This window comes from Grampus griseus (assembly GCF_964374135.1).
Source record: "Grampus griseus genome assembly, chromosome: 4".
Taxonomy (NCBI): Eukaryota; Metazoa; Chordata; class Mammalia; order Artiodactyla; family Delphinidae; genus Grampus; species Grampus griseus.
The window spans coordinates 20,575,350-20,596,490 of NC_138997.1; the positions used below are offsets into that span (position 1 = coordinate 20,575,350).

At 43.6% G+C, this 21,141-nt stretch overlaps 1 protein-coding gene across 1 annotated transcript in view; it reads right to left on the reverse strand.

Annotated features, from left to right (window-relative positions):
* Positions 1 to 21,141, reverse strand: part of MAML3 (mastermind like transcriptional coactivator 3) — a gene marked incomplete at both ends in the record, with an annotated part of 434,681 nt that overhangs the window by 212,900 nt on the left and 200,640 nt on the right. The window lies entirely within an intron of this gene.

Genomic DNA, 21,141 nt, shown 5'->3' on the forward strand with positions numbered 1-21,141 from the left:
CTAGCATATGGGGCTTGAAGGTGTGGTGTAGCTAGAAACATTGTTAACATTTGGTTCACGGTGTACATATGTGTATGCACATAGTCGTGTAAGATCCGTGTGTTAAATTAACACAAGTGTTTGTGTTCATGCCCATATGGAATGGAGACCTTTGCATTTTGATCCACAGAACAAGAAGGATGTTCCTAGTCTATCTCAAAACTCTCTGTGTTTACATACTATTTCTGTAGATTATTTTAGGTTTTGCTTCCATGGTAAGAGTGAGCACTTTGGCTTATATATAGACTTAGAAATAATTGTTAATTTTACACTTAATATATACTTCATGATGAAACTTCTTATCCTAGGCATTTACAGGCAGGTAAAAACCAAATTTGGGCTATTGGTGTTAACTAGTTTCTAAAATTTTGTTTATTTTTATTTGTAATGAGTCACGTACTTAAGGCCCAGTTAATATAAAAGGAATTTTCATAGTTTATGTTCATGGGATACGTAGGCATTGCTGCTGTTCTATTTATTTGGGGGGAAAGATAGCCAGATTTTACTTTGGAACCTTCCAGAAGCTCTTCAGTGGTCCTTGGCCTAATAAAGTCTATCTTTTACCACTAAAAGAGTATTATTCTTATGTCATAGTGAGAATAATCGTTTCAATACTTGGCATTGTAAATGCCTAAAAGACGTTTTATTTTGCCAATCTATTTTTTTTCTTGCTATAATGGGGATATTGTAAATCATGTATTTGTATTAATGGTATTTCTTAAAACAATATATGTAACAATCTGCAAACTATTGTAGGCATCTGTAAATTCTGTTGCAGGTACTGTAAATTTTGTTTTAATCGGCAGATTGATTATTTCGTGATTGTATTTTTACACTGTTAAAAAATTTTTGAAGATGTTTTGTCTAATTGAATGTATCTTATTGGCATGATAGCTTTAAAGGTGCATAACTTTATATTTGTATAAAACTCTACCGCTTACAAAGCAAAAAAAAAAGTGTAACAACAGCTCTCCTACTGGTTAGCAGGAACAGATCAGGTTGGGTGGAACCTGTTTTATAAGCAGCCCTGATTTCCTCAGAGTTCAAAGCCATGTGTTCTTGTAATTCCAGGTTACAGTAATGAATGTACATTCTCCAGATCTGGGGGACTGTGTATGTTCTACACTCATGGCAGCTGGAAGGCTGGGCTTGGTTCTATGTCTTCATTCTCATCAGGCAGCAAGAGGGTATAACCAGGGCACAGAAGACCCCAGAAACCATATCACGTGAGAAACAGATGAAGAAGCCAAGTATGTTTTGCTGGAGAAAGAGAAGAACTGGGGAGTAGGAATGCCAGAGCTCATCTTTAAATAGCTGACCATTGCTATGTAGGAAATGGATTAGATTTAATCTAATGTAGCTCCAGAATATGGAACTAAGATCAAGGGTTGGAAATTATGGGGAGAAATTTTCCAGCCTCTCTATAAGGAGGAACTTTTGAAAATACAAAGGGCTTCCCTGTGAGGCTATTGAGCTTCCTGTCCCTTGAGTTTTCATACCAAGCTGCATGTTCATCTACTGGGGATTTGTAAAAGGGATTCTTTATTGGGTGGAGGTAGGGGAAAATGACCTCTACGATTCCTTCGCATTCCATGATCTGTCTATTAAGATTTTATATCTCTTATTAAAAGTTATAGTCAAAGACACATACACACGTTCCTTCCCTTACTTCATGTAATAGATCCTTGTGGTGAATCATTTCATAAAGGGGATAATTACTTCTTTAAAACTTTTGATTTCTATGGATTCTGTTGCCTTAAAATGGAGCAAACCTATGCCTGGATGCAGCGTCTGTGCTTTCAGCACACCCTCCGCCCATCTACCTCCTTGTCTGAGTCTCCCCCGCCCCCAACAGCCTTCACCCCACCCTCGCCTCTCCCCGGGCCTCTTGTGCTCTCCACCTAACCAGTTAACATTGCTTCTCATCCTACGGTCTCTCCAATCTATTCTCCACGAGCAACCAGAGGAATCGCTTAAAACCATTCATCAGAGCATGTCTTGCTGCCTAAGGTCCTTCTATAGATTCCCATTCTCTTAAAGTCACCCTCATGGCCTGGAATCGCTGGATGACATGGTGTCTCCAAGCCCATGTCAGGCCAGGCTCCCTCCTCCACCGTGCTCTGGCCACCCGGGCCTCTCCTCCTGCCTCTGCACCTGCTTCCCCTCTGCCTTGAACCTGCCCCTCCTACCTCCTGGTCATCCTTCAGGTTTCAGCGCAAGTATCAACTTCCTGGCCATGCTGTCTCAGTTAGCCTCACCCCACCCATGCTCGAGCACATCGCTGTTTTATTTCCCTCACGCTCCTTATCACAATTTATAACCATTATGCTTCTTACTTTTGACTTGGTATTCTTCCCCCATCCAAGTGTAGCTCACTGGTGATAAGGACCTAGTCCACGTTGTTGACTGATGTGTCGGTGCCCAGTGTCTAGCACAGGGACTGGCCCATGGTTGAGGTCAGTAGGTATTTCCCGAATGAAAGAATGAATGAGCGAGTGAGTGAGTGCATGAACAAGTCTGTCCAGTACAGATGGTCAGCTCTGCGGCTGTGCGTGACCTTGTTCTCCTCTTAGACTGAAATGAATACACTTCCTTGCTACCCGTCGTCCTCTTATCTAGGACAGGGCTGTGTAAACAGCAGGCCCTCTAGAGGATTTTCCATGGGCCCCCAAGAAGCTCACTAATATAAAGCTAAAGATTAGAGAAAAACAACCTTTGTTACTGAAGAAAGACATTAGCCATGCCTCGGAGTGTCCACTGAGGGGTAAAATCCTAGAGAGGACTAGCCCAAGTCCCTAAACCTGGGACAGCGTGTCTCTTCTTCCTCCGAGGGCTCTCAGAAAACAAGTGTTCTGGCTGAGAGGAACAGGAGATGCTGGAATGGGTTGCTGAGGAGGTGGTAGGATCTCCCTTTCTGGAGATCTTTAAAAATAGAACAGCCATCTGGGATGATGTAGATATGGTCTCCATTGAGGAAGGGGGATGAAAAGGGAAGGAAACATCTCTTTAGGTTCCATCTCATCCTTGATTTTCTGATATTTCACTTTAAGTTTTGATTCATGGCAGAAGCCTGAAAGGAGCTAGGAATTCACTTTTTCTTTTTAATGGAAATGGAAGTCCCATTTTACTCTGAACTGTAATTCTGCTGCATGACTCTCCTTCTCGCCTCAAATGGGCAATTTGGATGTCATGATTTTTTGGTTAGGTAGAAAGTTTGGATGACACTTAACTTCCATTCTCTCTCCTAGAAAGGAAAGCAGAAGAATCGAAGATGGAAAAGCTCAGATGCTGGGAAATGACAGGGTGAAGAACACAAATCCGTGAGGGTCCTGCTCAGGCCACTGAAAAGGACTGAGGGACAGAGCAGCCCAGGAAAAACAGGCAAATTTTTTTAAGTGTTTAATACTTATTCTACCTTTTTTTAAATTTATTTTTTTCATGGAAAGGCATTTTATTTCAAATATAGCCGTGTGTACATGTCAATCCCAAACTCCCAGTCTATCCCTCCCCCCTCCCCCCCACAAGGTAACCATCAGTTCATTCTCTAAGTCTGTGAGTCTAAAACAGGCAAGATCTTGTGGGATGTCATACATCCCACAACAGGGACCTGCCGTGGTTACATACAGAAGTTAAGTCTAGAAGTAGTCTACTGTTTGTAACAATTCTTCATTTTTTGTCCTGCTTTGTTTTTTAATGGAATCAAGCTTGGGAAAGTCAACATGTAAACAGCATAAGGCATATTTTTTCTTATATATGGCTATGAAAGTATAGCAATTGAACTATTTCCTAGCTCTGTTCTTATGACTCTTGCTTGATTTGTCAAAGCTGCAGAGTCGAAAGAATAGTAGATTTTAATATACAGAGCTTGGATTTGACTATTTTGACTATAGAGGCCACACTGTAAAAAACCTTGTTTAATGTTCCTCAGAAGTATTTGTAGCCATAACTGTATTTCTAACCTAAGTAAACCTGGTTGTGATGATCAAATACATTTATCTTTAGATGTTCATTACAGGCACCGTTGTACATAACAAGCTACTGGCCAACGGGACTCTAGTTTTGTTTTTTCTTTTTTCCAAAAGGAATACAAATGGCTTTCAGTGATGAAATTAACTCTTTTGCCTTCCTGTAAGTTAATGGATAATCCATATTTTTATGGAATATTGTGTTCAGTCAGAACGAAGTGTGACCATAAAGGTCTTCACAAACCATACTTGAAAGACGGCCCTGTCACTTCACAGGACATCCATCAAAGCTACGTCCTCCTTCATCTGCCCACTGCTTCCAGAACGTGGGCTGAATGTCCATGGGCGACGTCCCTGTGGACCTCTGGGTGTGTCCGTGTCCACTTATGCTAGAAACAGAACCTGAATGCTGGACGTTCACAGAAAGAAAATTCTAAGGTAGAAATAAGAACAAAACAAACAAAACGAAAAGGCAGAAATGGGATATTCTCAAAGGGCTGGAACATGAATTACCTTAAGGGGCCTTCATGATATAAAATCCACACACCATTGTGTTTTGGTCCATTCTGTTGTGTAACTCTTTGCTAGAGTGGCTACCACCCACCTTTCGCTTCTGGATAGAGGACACATAAGGGTTCAGGGCAGAGAGAAACACCTGATCCTTTAACAGAGCAGGATTAAGTGTCTGCAGGAAAGTTGTAGTTTCTACAGAACATGGCTCCAACTTTTCCTCCCATGAGGACGCTGTCTCAGTGCTGGAGCCCCTGGGGTTACTGCCGGGCGTGAGTGAGTGAGGCGCTGGGTCCAGCTCCGGCCAGAGCTACAGAGCTACGGCACTCGGGGATTTAATCCCTGGGGTGAAGCCTGGAAGGGTTTGGGCCCAGCCAGGTCGGATCTGAAGAAAGCAAAACCTCCTCTTCCCGCACCGCCCCCCGCCCCCCACATGCACACACAGAACCTTCTATCTGCTTTATCACCTTCCCTTTGCTCCACCCACACTAATAAGGGCAGGTGGCAGCAGCTGAGAATACAGCCTCCCACATCCCACAGGCTGAATCCCCCTGCCCTCTTTTCTTCTCGTTAGTCCTCATTTGTCTCCTCTCTGCCTTATGCTAGCTTGGTTGATCCCGGGGAGCCCTGGGCAAACTCAGGGGACAAGTGCCACACTCTCTGGGTCGCCTGAGTCTAAACCTGGAGCATGTCTATCTACCACTGCACACACCCAGGCTCCAGGATGGCTCATGCTTCAGACCCACTGTCTCCCTTTCCTGGCTTCCGGTCAACGCTCCTCCCTCTGCATCACTTGCCGGCACCTTGGAAAGCTGGTCACTTCGTTATTTACAAACTCTACAGTTTTCCGTCTCAGTTCACTGTACTGCATTGGTCCCTATCGCTCCTTAGGGGTTTGCTCGCAGCCTTCCCTCACAAATTCAACACCACCACTCCCTCGGTGCAAAGCAAGTGTGTGGAGCTTGCTGGGACTTGCAAAAAAAGGGGGGGGGCGGTCAGTGCTGCTTTCCCACAGCTCTTCCTCTGGCACCGCAAATGTTAACGCCTGTCTGCGGGGAGATTGCAGTTCTAACATAATGAGGTATTAATGAGCTTTGCACATGTCCCCAGCCACATTTCCCTCCCCCCTCCGACCCCGCACCCTCCTCTTCCGCAGAGAATCTGCTCCTTTTCTGACACTGCAATTCCTCCGCCTCCCCTCCCCGCCTGCCCTCTCCCGCTCCAGCGGCCCGGCTGCCCTGTGCACCTCAAGCTGCCAGTACTACAGAGCACCAAATGGGCTGGCACCGCCTTGTTTCCTGGCCTAATGGATGCTTGTTTAAACACTGGGGCTGTTTGCATTGCTGCGGCTCACTGCATGTTAAACACAGTCCTCTGAAACCCTATGCCAATCCAATAAAGGTATCAGCAGTTCAGTGCGGGGAGGCAATTACTAGATGGTCCCAAGTGTGCCTTCGAAGCTCTAGGAAGGAAAATTTGATCGAACAACTAAAAGGAAAATCTGATTCGGCTCAGCATCACGTGGAGGACACAAGGCTTAACTGCAGCCAGGTCTTTGGAGGGCAGAGGGAAATCAATGAGGGGCCGGAGGAGCACGTACGCAACGTTACAGGGCCGTGAGCCAGCCTGTTAGGAACCCCGGCTCCTGCCTCCGCCGAGAGACACCTGCCTGTCCTCCCACTTGGGTTCCCTTTATCTTCCTTTCTTCTTTTTCTATTCCACGGGGTATACTTATTTATTTTTTAATGAGAAACTGCTATCCTTCTTAACACCCTCCACCTCTCACTCACCTTTAATTCCTTAAGCACTCATATTAAGGAAAAAAAAGGCTTTTCTTGTGCAAGAGCATTACCATATCAAAGGCAATAGAGAGCACGAGCGCAAAAATGATAGAGGGGTAATATAGCAGCAGAGAGAAGGCAGGCCTGCTTCAGAGACGACGGTGGGTCCCTAACCTCAGGCTAGCGATCCCAGTCGATAAGGCAATGGATTGGTTTTCTGCCTCAGCTAAGTCGGAAAGATCAGGGGAATCACACACAAGATTTAAATTTATTTCTCACTCAAGAAGCAAAAGTTTTGGGAAACCCTCTATTTTTAAGTTCTGGGCTTCGGTTTCTTTTACTTTTCTCTGTTTTTCACTTTAAAATCTGCCCCGCAATGGCCCTTGTTTCCCGAGGTAGCGGGAGAAGGCAGCGGTGGATGTCTGGCAACGCTAAGAAACGCTACGCACGGCGCTCACTGGGGCGCCGTCCATTTGCCAGGAGTTTTGCCAAATCCCTGTCTCTTCCCCGAGGTTCCTGGCACAAGGGATACAGCCAAGATGGAGCAGAGCTGCTGTCAGCGTTAGACTGCAGCAGCCCCCCGATCCAGTGGGCGTAAGGAAAAAGCTCTCCCTTCAAGGAGGATGGCGCTGGAGTGCGAAGGCGGTCTGCGGCCCGTGTGAGCTCTGCCCACGATAGGGTTCCAGAAAGGTAATTAACACGCTGAAAAGTAGTCAGTCTGCAAGCATGTTTGTGGAGCCTCCAGACCAGCATACACTGAGTCCCCAGAACAACAGAGGACCTGGCCTTGCACCCCTGACTTGCCTTTTTGTTACTCGCTGCACCTGCTGTAGAAAAAACTCCGGCTCCCACACCCCAGGCACCAGGTGGTGGGGAACCGGACAGTGAAGCCCCACCGGGCCAGCAGCGTGGCTGCACGGCCCCGCCTGCAGGGAGGCACGCACTCCTGTACCTCCGCCTGTCTGGGAACAGTCATGGCAACTCACGAGGACAGTAGCTTTCAGGGTCCATAACTGCTGACGTCAGGTCAAGTACTACTGTTTACATAAGCAAGGAATGGTGTATTTGGTTCATTTGTGTTCTCCGTGGTTTCCTGACTTAACATTCACGGAATTGCCTCATCGTCTCAGGCCTGGAAATACCGGTGAGTGCACTATGGTAAAACCCTTCTGAAAATTATAGTAAGTGCCTTGCTTATCCTGCACTTCGGGGAATGAAGTATTTCATTTAAGATACACACACGCACACTGAGGCTACATCTTTTGAGTGCCAAAATAATTTTTAAAGATTTGAAACATTTATGATGAAAAGCTTTCTAAAACTATTTAGATGCTTCCCTAGTTTATTAAAACGTAGGTAATTTTTTTGAAACTCATAGGGTCCTAAGTTACTGACCCTGTTGTTGGTTATAGGTCAGCTGCTTAGTTACTTTGGCATGGTAGTTGATTACTACCTCCCTTTATTAGGAAAGAAGAGCCCTGCAAAAGATGATAGACCAATATATTTAGGAGACTCGCTTATAACCCTGTCTTGAGACACCACCTTGCTATATTTCCAGAATCTAATGTCTCTAGGAATGCTAGATCTGTTTCTCAACAAGACATGAACTCTCTCCCATCCCCACTCAGCAGAAACATTACATTTTAATTTATTTTTTCTTCTTAGTGTTTGAATATCACCATGGAATCAAAAAAACGTGATACCGACCCCAGACGACTTCAACTTACTCTCTTTATCTCTCCCCAGACACAGAAACTCACAAAATCTCTGGGCTCCCATAATGTCACTCTCATCCAGAGATAGCAGCGGAATTATACTAAAATCTCAGAAAGAAATTCTACTGCAAAGATGGAGAAGTAGGGTACAAGAGAACATGCTGTTAATAGCAAGTTTGAGATGATCAAAGTAGACGCAACAGTCACAGGTGGACAGATATTCCTCTTCTTTTGATTACTTCTTTGTGTGCACATAAAGAGGCTATTTTAACTTAAAATACATAAAGATCCATCTCTGAGATCTCTACTTTTATGTTATTTACATCAAAATGTTTTCACTTTTTTTTCTAATTTGTAACACATACAATTTTCTCTCCATGTAAGCATCTTGAATTCTGTTATCCTGAACCAAGAAATGGCATTCCTTCTCACCACCATGAAATAAAAATCATACCCTATTGTAAAATTTTTAGATGACTATGAAAATCACTGAAGTCAGTTATCACAAAGTATACTTTCATCATCTGGCAGGTTTCACTCCCAAATACTGCTTCTCTCAAAGAGGTGTGGCTTTCACGCTTTGGTATCCTACTTGGATACAGATGTGAAAATCTCTCTTACCCTCAGGAAATGAGCATCTTATTCATCTCATTTCAGTATCCATTTAGATCATCACTTTCCGATGACCAAAAATTGCTGGAATGCTTTGTTAGGAATAAAACCTGGGATTCCTAAACCTGAATTACTGATGATGGAAAAACCCAGATTAGCAACTGGAAGAACTCTGGTTTGGTGACCTTTCATTACCCTTTTTCCTTCAGGGTTTAGTCACACAATCAGCAAAACACGATTTCAGCTTCTGTTAGAAGGATCAGACTTTAGAGCAAAACATGTCTTTAAGATTAGAGTAAAAGCATAAATTAAATTTGGGCCCCTAAGCAAACGGTTAAAGAGGTCCCTCTTTCATTAGGCACCACAGAAATGACCTCAATCTGCATTGTGCAAAGGGGTGGGAGAGTGGACTTCGGGGAACCCTCACTGGAGCAGTTGCTCCTACTGATAAGATAAAGTGGCCAAGAAACAAGGCATTGTCCCTAAACTATGAGTATAAAAATAAGTATGAATGAAGTGTAAGAACTGGGGCCAGTGCTGTCACCTTCATCCTCAGCATGCGGAATACAGACCATTGATGACCCTTGGAAATGGTACCTGTCTGGTGACGAACAAGTTCACAAAGGGTTTATTATAGTCTCTCTATTTTTCTGTATGTTTGAACATTTCCAAAATAAAACGTTTTGAAAAAAAAGTATGTCGACTGGTTCACTGGAAAAGGAGAAGGCACAGAGGGCAAAGGAGGTGAATATTGTACCAGTCCAGTCATCTTAGGACTGGCGCCATCTTGAGCACTCCACCAAGTCCCGATGCAAGAAGACACAGGAGAATGGAGAAAAGCACAGGAACAAAGACGGCAGCCTCTGCTCTTGCTAAAGAACTTCCCAGGGTGATGGGAAGGTCCAGGCAAAGGAGAAAATGCTGCTGTTTGCATCACATTGTCAGAAGAGATTTCAGACAGAGCCCCGGTCAGCTGGGAAACCCAAACATCCACATACAGGGATGGCATATGTTCTGTAGTTTCTGACCAGAAGGAAAGAGCTTTTGTGCACAGGCTGTTAGACCCACATATCTAGAAACAAGTGGAAACAAGAGATGTAAGACATGGAAAAGAATGATGACTAGAAAGAATACAAAGGATGTTTGACTGCTGAACTTCCTTTAAAGGTAGTTTGGATCCTCTCTGGATTAAAGAAATGTTTACAGTATTAATCACTAATAGCCTTCCTTTAAAAAGTTTTTTTTTAATTTTGAACTATTTTTTGACCTACAGAAAAGTTGCAAAAATAGTACAAAGCCCTTCGTATCCTTTACGTTGCTCTCCTGCAATGTTCATGTCTTACTTAACCATAGCAGAATGATCAGGAACAGGAAATTAACATCCATACCATATTGCTAATTAAACTACAGACCTTATTAGAATTTCACCATTTCTTACACTAATATCCTTTTGCCGTTGCAGGATCCTATCCAAGATGATCCCACATTGCATCCAGTTGTTATCTCTCCTTAGTCTTTTCCAGTTTGTAACAATTCCTCCATCTTCCCATGTCTTTCTTGGTCTTGACACTTTTGAAGAGTACTGAACAGTTATTCTGTGGAAGGTCCCCCAGTTCGGGTTTGCCTAATGTATTGTCATGACTCGAATGAACTTATGCCTTTTTAGCAAGCATACTACAAAAATGACGTTGTGTTCTTCTCAGTGCATCGTATCAAGGGGGTCATTATGATGTCATCATGGCTTATCACTGGTGGTATTTGCCTTGATCACTTGGTTAGAACAGTGCCTGCTTGTTTTTCCACTGTAAAGTTTCACTATCTTTCCCTGTGTAGTAACAAAGTATCTTGAGGGGGATATGCTGACACTATACGAATCCTGTTTCTCCTCAAATGTTACCCACTAATTTTAGCATCCATCTGTGGTTCCTGCCTGAAATAATCGTTACTGTGGTGTTTGCCTAAGGGTGATTCTGTTTCCCAATTTCCTTCCACATTTATTATCTGGAATTCTACTTAAGGAAGAGCTGTCACTTCTCCCATGTTTTTTGTTTTTTGTTTTTTAATCAGTATGGACTCCTGGATATTTATTTTATTCTACGGGTTAAAATTCAGTACTGTCTTTAGTTTTTTGCCCAAGCTGTACCAGCTTTGGTCACTAGGAACACATTTACATCGACTCCTGTGTTCTTTTGACAAGCCCTTGTCTTTTGAGGGGAGTGTTTCCTTATTTGCTGGCACTGTTAAGATGTTCCAGGTTCATTTTGTATTTCCCCTGCCTGAGGCCTGAAAAACAACTGCTTCTGCAAGGAGGCTTGGTTCCTTTTATTGGAGAATGGTGTTTAGAAACAAGATATGGGTGCTGAGTGAGCTTCTTGTTTCTCAGCAGATAGAGCTAGGTAATATATGTATGCATATTAACCCATTTATATACATATGTGTATATTTCTGTATCTCTCTGTGTACATAGAGAGTAGTTTATGCTACTACTCTGATCCTGACCCAACACGATAGGGTTCATTTTAGCCTTCCTCTCTCCTTATTGATACCTTTTTTCTCCATCAGTGTGATGCCCATAATAACTTTCTTTTAACTTAAAACATAGTTTCACTTAATAATCAACTCCAAAGCCATTCGTTGATTAGACTGGAAATGGAGTTATTGATTTAGCAAATATTCATTGACAAGTACCGTATTTGTTTAAGGCCCCATACAAAGCTCTCTGGATGGAACAGGGATGACTCTTAGACCCTGCCTTCAGGTAGTTTATGGGCTACTAGGAAATATATAAAAATAATACAGAAAGTAAGGAGTGTTAGGAGAAACAAATAAATGGTGATGGGCGTGAAGAGGAAGGAGAAATGCATTCCTGCTAGAGGGATAAGGGAAGGCTTCCTGAAGAAGCTATGGACCTTTAAGGATGGGCAGGGTGGGATCTGTAAAGATTAGGGGGAAGCACTCCAGGAAGAGGAAACAGCTTGAACGAAAGCACTGGACGGAGGCTGTGGAGGCAAGGCGTAGAAAAAGAACAGCCGTGTCACCAGGGGACCAGGCCAGTGAAGGCAGCATGGCGGCTGGAGCTGGATCACAGAGCACCGTCGACAACTGGCTATGGTGGAATCTGGGCTCTGTCCGCGGGCAATGGAGAGCTCCTGAGACTTTGCGAGCAAGCAGTGACCAGCTAGGAGTGACATAGTGGGACTCAGAAGGGAGGGGGGAATCTGTGGACCAGAGAAGATCAATGCAGGAGAGAAAGCAGTTTGGAGGCTACTGATATAGGTTAGGGGACCAGGGATGGTCTGAACTGCAGCAAGAATGGCAGGTACGGAGAAGAGGCGACGTATGTGAGGACACAATCAACAACACCTGACAACAGATTAGATGAGGAGAGTAAGGAAAGAGTCAAAGGTAACTTCCGGATTTCAAGGAGGTATATTAAAAAACTATTCGAGTTAGAGACTACAACATAAGCAAGATAATGGGAAACTGTCCAACGGCCCCCAAAATGCAGGGTTGAGGTAGATCACTTCCCATGTGATCATTTTGGTGCTTTGTTATGAGTGGACAGGAAAGGAGAGAAAAATCAAATGTTATATCAAGCAGTGTTGCTCCTTTCTAGCAGCAATGCTAAAGATCCAGTACAGTAAAAAAACTGCATTAAAAAGCAAGATGAAATTTCTAGATGATAATGAAATTTCATTTGCCCATAATGCTGGTTAGCCATTGGCATTGCTAATCACCACAAAGGGATATTTTCTTTGAAGTTGGATAGTTAGCACTCTCTAGACTAGAAATTGCCCACATTTTATCCATCATGATTTGGAGGCTAGTAAAACAGAGCCATTATAACTCTAGTCACCAGGGAGTTCTAGAACACTGAAGTTAGAATGAAACCATCACAGCTCCTCTATTAATGTTGTATCACTATTCAGATGTGATAGTTTATCTCAGGGAACAGCTGAAACTCAAATACACTAGCATCTATACAACCATGACAGCACTTATTAGTACATAATATACAGGCATAGGCTGTGTTTGCTGGAGTATATTTGGCTTTCAGGCACAAGAAGCAACTACAAGTCAACTGTTGTTATGCCACAGTCTCGGTTGATTGTGTTCTTTTTAAGGAAGAAAGGAAAGAGCTACATTTGTTCATTTGTTTTGCAAGATGCTAGACACTTAATCATGCTATAGGGCAACAGAGAAGACAGAAGTGGAGGAAGACAGCATGTACTTTTTCTGCTATTAGATCTGATGAAGTTTGGAACTGCAGACCCATTGGCTGTAGGGAAGTCTGGCGTGGATGCCCAGCCTGGCCCCAGCCAGGTGACCACGTGGGGATGGGCCAGCATCCACTGTCCACTATCGCCTGCCCCTCCTTCCCCTGGCTGTAGAGGTGAAAGATCTTCAAGCCTTGTCTTAGACAAGGTGTCTCTCCTACACTAACGGCTCTCACAGAGTAAAGCTGCTGGAATGGTTTCTACAACAGACATTCTTCCGGTAGAAATGGAGATCCTTGTAATCAGGTGGAAGACAGAGGCCTACTATTCTTCTTAAGTGGAATCAAAGGAGTCACACTGAAGGAGAGAAGTCCATGTTGTCCCGTCCCATGAAAAGCTCTGTGACCAAAAGAGTTGTCCCACCAGAACACATTTCCAGGCAGAGTCTGTGAACCCGAATTCATACCCTGAGTTGACAGAGGGGTTGAGGAAGACCCTGCGCTGGACCTTCACTAGTACAAAGACGGACTGAGGACGCAAGGGAGGAGAGGCCAGTCTCGCCATTTTGAAGATACGCAACAGCCATTCCCGCAGGGATTAAGCTCCCTCCTTACGAAATTGCCATATTAAAAGACATCGTTATCAATTAAGGCAAGCAGGGCTGGCAGGACTGGAGGGTCAATTACAAGTACTCAAACACAGCAGCAAGGAAGAGTTAAAGGCAAAAATTGCAATGCAGTGGAGACACGTCATTGTGCGCTGTCCCCGTCCCCCCACCATAACCTCCTCCCCTTCATGTCACTTTCCCTTTTCTCTGTCCTTCTAAGTCCCTTTTTCTGCTTAAATGGGGAGTAATGGGACACTAGACCTTTACACTGTTCATTGATTAACCACACATTAGTATGTTCATTGCTTAGGTTATCATATTACTAATTGATTCCATGATTTTTTTTTATTTCTAATTATGAAATTGAAGGCTTTGTCAGTGCTGTAGGAATTTTCAAGGCTTGCCCAGTTGTAGGCTGTGTGAACGGAGCAGTCAGAAGGGCAACTACGGCCCCATTTTTAGATCTCTAAAGAAGAAGTGAGGTGACAGAGTTGGAAGATGAGTCCATGCTTCCTCTGTTATCCTGGAATCACTTAGGTTATGGTTCTTGTGTCCCAAGATGCTGTGAAGGAGCGTCCAATTCCAGTGAGACCAACTCTGTCACTTGTAGGACCCAGTGCTAAATGAAAATGCAGGACCCCTTGATTCAAAAATGAAGACTCTCAAGCTGGTGACAGCAGAGCATTAACCCAGATGCCCCAAGTTCCAGGAGCCATGAAGCCCGGCTGTTCTGCCTTCATGTGCCTCTTCCCTGAGCAAGCCTGTCGTTCTTGGCACTAAAATTCACCAACAGGCTAAGACACTGCTTGATCGTGACTGGGTTTCATCTGCCGTTTCTTCTTTGGACCTTGTACCACCTAGAACTGCAGAGACATATTAAAATGTTTTCCACTTCGTGTTTTGCTATTTTATGCGATATTTAATTACATTATCACTTTGAATGCGATGTTCTGAGCACGTCCCCACCTGCTCTAATTATTTTGTAGGTCAATGGAAGGCATTCTCTTCATCAGGGGCCTTTATCTTCCTCCTGCTTAAACATCTTCACAGTGTCAACAACCCTCCCATGTCATCTCCTTCAGTAATCCCTGTTTCTGGAATCACTTTCTGAAGAGTGAAAAGAACTTTAAAAAAGTACTTTAGAAACAATTTCCTGATTTGCTTAATTCTTTGAATAGTGCTTTTTTGACTGCCTTCCTTTGACCAAACTTAAGAAAAGTAGCTTGTAAATAAAAGGCATTCTGTTCTTATTTCTCCGATCAGGACACTAATTTTCTCTTATGCTTGAATTTTTTTGTTTGATTAAAAAAAATTTTTTTTTAATTTTATTTTTTTAGAGCAGTTTAAGGTTCAGAGCAAAATTGAGGGGGGAGGTACAGAGATTTCCCATATACCCTCTGTCCCTAGAGTTAAATTGTCATTGCTTAATTTTTACAGTCATCCCTCGATATTCACAGGGGATTTGTCCAGAACTCCTGTGGATACCAAAATCCACAGATGCTCAAGTCCCTTAAATAAAATGGTGTAGTATTTGCATATAACTTACGTACATCCACCTGTATGCTTTTTTTTAATTTATTTATTTGATTTATTTATTTTTGGCTGCGTTGGTTCTTTGTTGCTGTGTGCAGGCTTTCTCCAGTTGCGGTTACCAGGGGCTACTCTTCATTGTGGTGCGCAGGCTTCTCATTGTGGTGGCTTCTCTTGTTGCAGAGCATGGGCTCTAGGGCGCGAGGGCTTCAGTAGTTGTGGTGCACGGGCTTAGCTGCTCCACAGCATGTGGGATCCTCCCGGACCAGGGCTCGAACCTGTATCCCCTGAATTGGCAGGCAGATTCTTAACCACTGTGTCACCAGATAAGTCCCTGCTGTATGCTTTAAGTCACCTCTAGATTACTTATAATACCTAATAGGTAAGTGCTATGGAAATACAGTAGACCCTTGAACAATGGGTTTGGACTGCTGAACCGCAGGGGTCCACTTATATGTGGATTTTTTTCAATAAGTACTACAGGACTACAGGATCCACTTTTGATTGAATCTGCGGACGCTGAACCACAGATATGGAGGGCCGAGACACTTTTCCAAACAAGTCTCTGCTAGGCCGAGGAAATGTCAACCAAAAAGCTAAAATCACCACAAATTCCAAGTAAGTATCGTCAACTAATAATCTTTATTTCTAGAAAAATGTTACCCAAAGTCCCTCTAAAAGTAGGTTTGCATGAGAGACAAACCATTGGAAAAGATACTGTGATACTCATAGACCTAATCTATTGATAGTTTCAAATACTTTCACCAGCAGTGTTGATCTCCCATATCTCCATTTTAAATGAAGCGACCAAATCCTACAAGAATTTGTAGCTTCATTGGTCATCGCTGATGGAACCAAGGAGGAACGCCTGATCCAAGGAAAGCCTGCTGTCTCTGTATGACACGGTCTGGCTTGAAAGATGAACTTGCTCCATCAGCTTCTGACTCTGGGAGATATATCGGGGAATGTAGAGAAAGAGATGCAGTTAGCAGTGCAGTTTAGCGGAACCAAAAGGATAGCAACACAGAGAGAGGCCAGGAGCTGGGGTGAGCCACGTGGGAAGATGGGGTTGCAAAGAAATTACTTTGAGGAAATAGAGAGGTTGAGAGAGGAAAGAAGGAAAGAAGGGAGGGAGGGAGGAAAACAAATGAGAGAAAGAGATACGTATACAGACAGGACAGATGACAGACCACGTGACCCTTGAGGGCGTGGTTTGCCCCTAGAGATTTCCTTGTTGGCTTTTTCCACTCAGGCGCAGCCCATAAGCCTCCGTAGAGGAGCCTCTTTATCTTCTGAGGTAAAATGAATCTATCACTGTTCCTTATTCTGTAGCTTGCCGCCAGAGATTAACCAACACATGCCAAAACATCTTCCTAAAACGAGCAAAGTAAGGGGCCCTGGGGTGTGTGTTTGTGGCGGCGGTGCAGGATGGAGAGACATCCAACACAGTATACATTTTACACTGAAGAGCCTTCCTTCTTATAAATGTGAATTTTTTGAAAATTTTTATTGTATATTGGAGTATAGTTGATTAACAATGTTGTGTTAGCTCCAGGTGTACAGCAAAGTGATTCAGTTATACATATACATGTATCTATTCTTTTTCAAATTCTTTTCTCATTTAGGTTATTACAGAATACATCATTATCTGTACAGAACCACAAAGGGCTCTTTCTCTGGGATGGTAAAGGCCTGGGTCCTGCCTGTAAAAGCCAGCAGTAGCTGCTGTACTGTCGGGCCTGATGCCAGGGCCGTTGGTGGAGTCTGTCACAGTCCTTTGATGTTCCCAGACAGGACAGCTTCTGCCTGCTAAATATTTATTTAATTCAATTTGGCCAATCAAACTCCAGGTCTAATAAACAATTACAGTAACAGGCAACTCTTAACCCAGAGTCCTTCTACTTCCTGAGGTCAGCCTGGGGCTTTGTTCAAAAACCAGCAGCTAGCAAAGCAGGGAGGGGGAAACCCAGAGAGAGAAAGTGAGAGAGAGAGTGTGTTGTGAACATGTTTGTGAGTGTGTGTGTGCGTGTGAATGTGTTGAGCGGGGGAGGGAGAAGGAAGGGAAGAAATGGAGAAAAACCACGAAAGGAAATGGGAGGCTGTGTGAAAAAGCATGTAGAAATCCTCCTCTCTCAACTGAACATACAGATTAACATGTAAAAAAGCCAGCCGTGGACTGGGTGTTCAGCCTCCCTTAATCAGAAGGCAGACGCCCCTCACCTTCCTCCTCCTGGCCCATCATCCTCTCGGAAAGAGTGGGGAGGAGGTCAGCGGGGGCTCTTCGGCTCCTATTTCTACCTCCATCCAAAGGCAAGTATGAACCACGTGGCTCTCCCTACCCCTCACTTAAGAGCATGTGGAGAGAAGGGACCTCACCTTCCAAAGGGCTGGGGAAAACACCCAACTCAACTCTTACCGCGTGCTTTCCTCTGTGGCGAGGAAATCTGGTGGGCTGCCACCGTTGTCTTTCTAAACCTCTTTTCCCTAACACCACTTTGGAACATAACATGGAGTGCAAGATTCTTTATCTGCAGAGAGAAGATAAACCCTGAGGCCTACAGCAATTTTCTGCTTGTTGAATCTTGTGCCTGGTTCGTTTCAACAAAGCCCGGTTTCGTTAGCATCGCCTGGTTCACTATAGAACGGGCACTTCCATGCGGGTGTAACCGTGTTCAGCAAAAGCTCTCCGCTTTGCCAGACACTTAATGTCCTGGTCAATGTACTGCTGCCAATATCCACTCAATTAGAAGGTATTCATCATCCATTTTACTGCTCTCCCTACTGCCCATCACCCCCCTTCCTCAGCAAGACATGGGGCCCAGCAGTCCTCTCCTGTCATCCAGCCTTCCCGGCAGATGCAGTTACATGGCAACCATACAGACACTTCTTTTTTTTTTTTTTTTTTCCACGACTGATATTCTATGAATCCTTACAAATTTATTAGTTCTGACTCATAACAATCCATCAGCCATAAGTGCAATAAATGATGCTTGTAAGTTAATACCCACATTTCAGCAGAGGAGGTTTTACATATTAAATTATCTTTAAAGTTATAAATAAGTAACCTACGTGAAATAGATTGAAGCAACAGACATATCTCCACAAACAATACTCAGGAAGCTTCCTTTTCACCAAGCAAAAGCGATTTCAGCAATGTCTTGTTAATAGACGCCCCCTCTCCACATTCCCTGCCTTTCCTCTCTTCTCCTGTAACATCATAGATCCATCACATCCAATACCGGGGTTGTTCCTTTCGTAGGAAGAAGGGTGCTTCCTTTATCTAACACTCATTCTCAATGCTCCGGCTGGCTTACTGTTTTAAAAGAATAATTTAGAAAATTTCCAAGATATATTTACTTCCACGGCCTCCTGTTTACCTGTGCCCCCATCCCCCCAACAATGCCACTTGAATAGCCTTTTTAAAATCGCTGTCTTCATTTTTATATAACACTTTTATTACATGTGTATAGATCTATAAAAAACATGGTGTTCAGGTTTTTTCCTGTCCTATAATCCTGTCCTATAATCAGTGTGTTGCAGGTAAGTAATAGTACACCAGATTTTATCTTTACTAAGTAATGAAGTTATGGCATTTGTGGTAATGAAGTATCGAGTCATGGAACACAGTTTCATTCAATAAATTGTTTTGTGTAAACATTTAGGTTCTTAGAGTTGAATGTTGGGTTTTGGATATGACCTGAAAAGACTATCCCAGAAGGATCCTTAAGACCTCATTCCCTACTGAAAATTCTCCTTCAAGTATCTGTTTCAGCATTTAGATTGGGCTTTACCACTGACCTATAGGCTTCTTCTACCTTAAGAACAGACATACTGAATTTGAAAGTACCTTGTCTCTTTCCCTATGTATCTATAAAGTTTTGCTTATCTTTGCAATTTATCAAAAGAGTATCATACTTTAAGTAGGGGGTTGATTTTTTTCACTCAATATTGTATTTCTAAGATTGAATAGCTTTGGGCTTCCCTGGTGGCACAGTGGTTGAGAGTCTGCCTGCTGATGCAGGGGGCACGGGTTCGTGCCCTGGTCCGGGAAGATCCCACATGCCGCGGAGCGGCTGGGCCCGTGAGCCATGGCCGCTGAGCCTGCGTGTCCGGAGCCTGTGCTCCGCAACGGGAGAGGCCACAACAGTGAGAGGCCCGCATACCGCAAAAAAAAAAAAAAGATATAGATGATGTATTTTATATATATCAAAGATATACTTATTGTATCTATATTAAGTAATATATCTGTGTATATATGAATATATTCTAAAGGTATATATGTGTATAGCATGTATTGTAATTTAAAAAGTGAGACTAATTTTTTTTAATTAACTTATTTATTTTTGGCTGCATTGGGTCTTCGTTGCTGCGCGCAGGCTTTCTCTAGTTGCGGTGAGCGGGGGCTGCTCTTCATTGCAGTGCGCGGGCTTCTCATTGCGGTGGCTTCTCTTGCTGCGGAGCACGGGCTCTAGACGCGTGGGCTTCAGCAGTTGTGGCTCGCAGGCTCAGCAGTTGTGGCTCGTGGGCTCTACAGCACAGGCTCAGTAGTTGTGGCTCACGGGCTTAGTTGCTTGGCGGCATGTGGGATCTTCCCGGACCAGGGCTCGAACCTGTGTCCCCTGCATTGGCAGGCGGATTCTTAACCGCTACGCCACCAGGGAAGTCCTGAGATTAATTTTAATGTATGGCCAATGGTACTCACAGTGCAATCCAGTCCACAAACACTTTCGGATATACACAAACCCAATTACTATAACGTGTGGTACAGCTATTGTCTTTGCCAGACACAATATTCCTAGTCATCTTTTCTAACCTTGATGTACATATGACTAAAGAAGAGTCTGTCACTAGTAGTGCTTCCCGCACTGCAAACCATGAAGGCTGGCTTCTAATTTAAGTCTCTGTTCCATGAACAGCTTTACTTCCTCTACCTCCTGGAACACAGGATATCTTTACTCAGAAAGACGCATGGCCACATCACTGATTCTTTGCTACTCTTCATTCTTCACATTCTGATGCTACCTCTTCAATGACTGTCTCTTGTATGTGTTTCTTCCTCTTTCACTGCCACAGACTTGGTTGAGGTTCCCTTACCTTTTATATAAACTATTCCTGTAAAGTCTTGATTCTATCCTCATTTCTCTTCATTCTTGACAGAGGCGTCAGAATGACCAGCCTAAAGCACAACTCCAGACATCATTCAGTTACTCAGAAATCTTCCATGGCTCCCTACGGCTGAGTGAAGTCCAAACTTCTTGGCATGACCTCCCAGATGCTCCCAAAGATGGCTCAGTCTGGCTTACGACACTGACTCAATCCTCTAGGCATCTCCTGGTATTCCTATCAAGTTCCTACCGACCTCTGTTTGGAATGCCCTTTTCCCACACTTTTATTCCCACCCCAGGCTCTGTCACCACCAGCCAGAGCACTGTGTATCCTTCAAGGCCCATACTCAACAAATCCTTTCCCAAATCTCTCAGTTACAGTTTAGTCTCTTCTCTCCTGGGCTTCCACAGCACTCTGTTAATATCTCTAATGGTAGCTCTTAATACATTATTATATGTCTTTTTTCTCCATTCAACTATACATTTCCTGAGGGCTTCGCTACCTCCTATATGTCTGAACAAGGCACCAGTACAGAGCCTTCTGCACAGTACTTGAATTTGAATGTACCTCTACACGCCGAATCATTTGTTAGTGCTGTACTTTTCCGACCCGCTCTACCTCTTCTGCATTGTTTAACATTGTTTTTTAGGTGTACCTTTACACTTTCCCTTCCTCGCCCTTCCACTGCCCCAACCACCAATACTTCATTTAATCTGCCAGCAACCCCCTTCACTTGTATTTAGCAAACTTATTTTCTCCACATTTATTCCAATTAATCTAAGTCATATCGGCACAATATCTGTCTTAGTCCATTTGGGCTGCTGTAACAAAAATATCATAGACTGGGTGGCTTATAGACAACAGAAATTTATTTGTCACTGTCCTGGAGGTTGGAAGTCTGATATCAGGGTGCCAGAATGGTCAGGTGAGAACCCTCTAACAGGTCAAAGACTTCTCCTTGTGTCCTCACATGGTGGAAGGGGCAAGGGAGCTTTCTTGGCCACTTTTACAAGGGCATTAATCCCACCTAATCATCTCCCAAAGGTCCCACCTCCTACT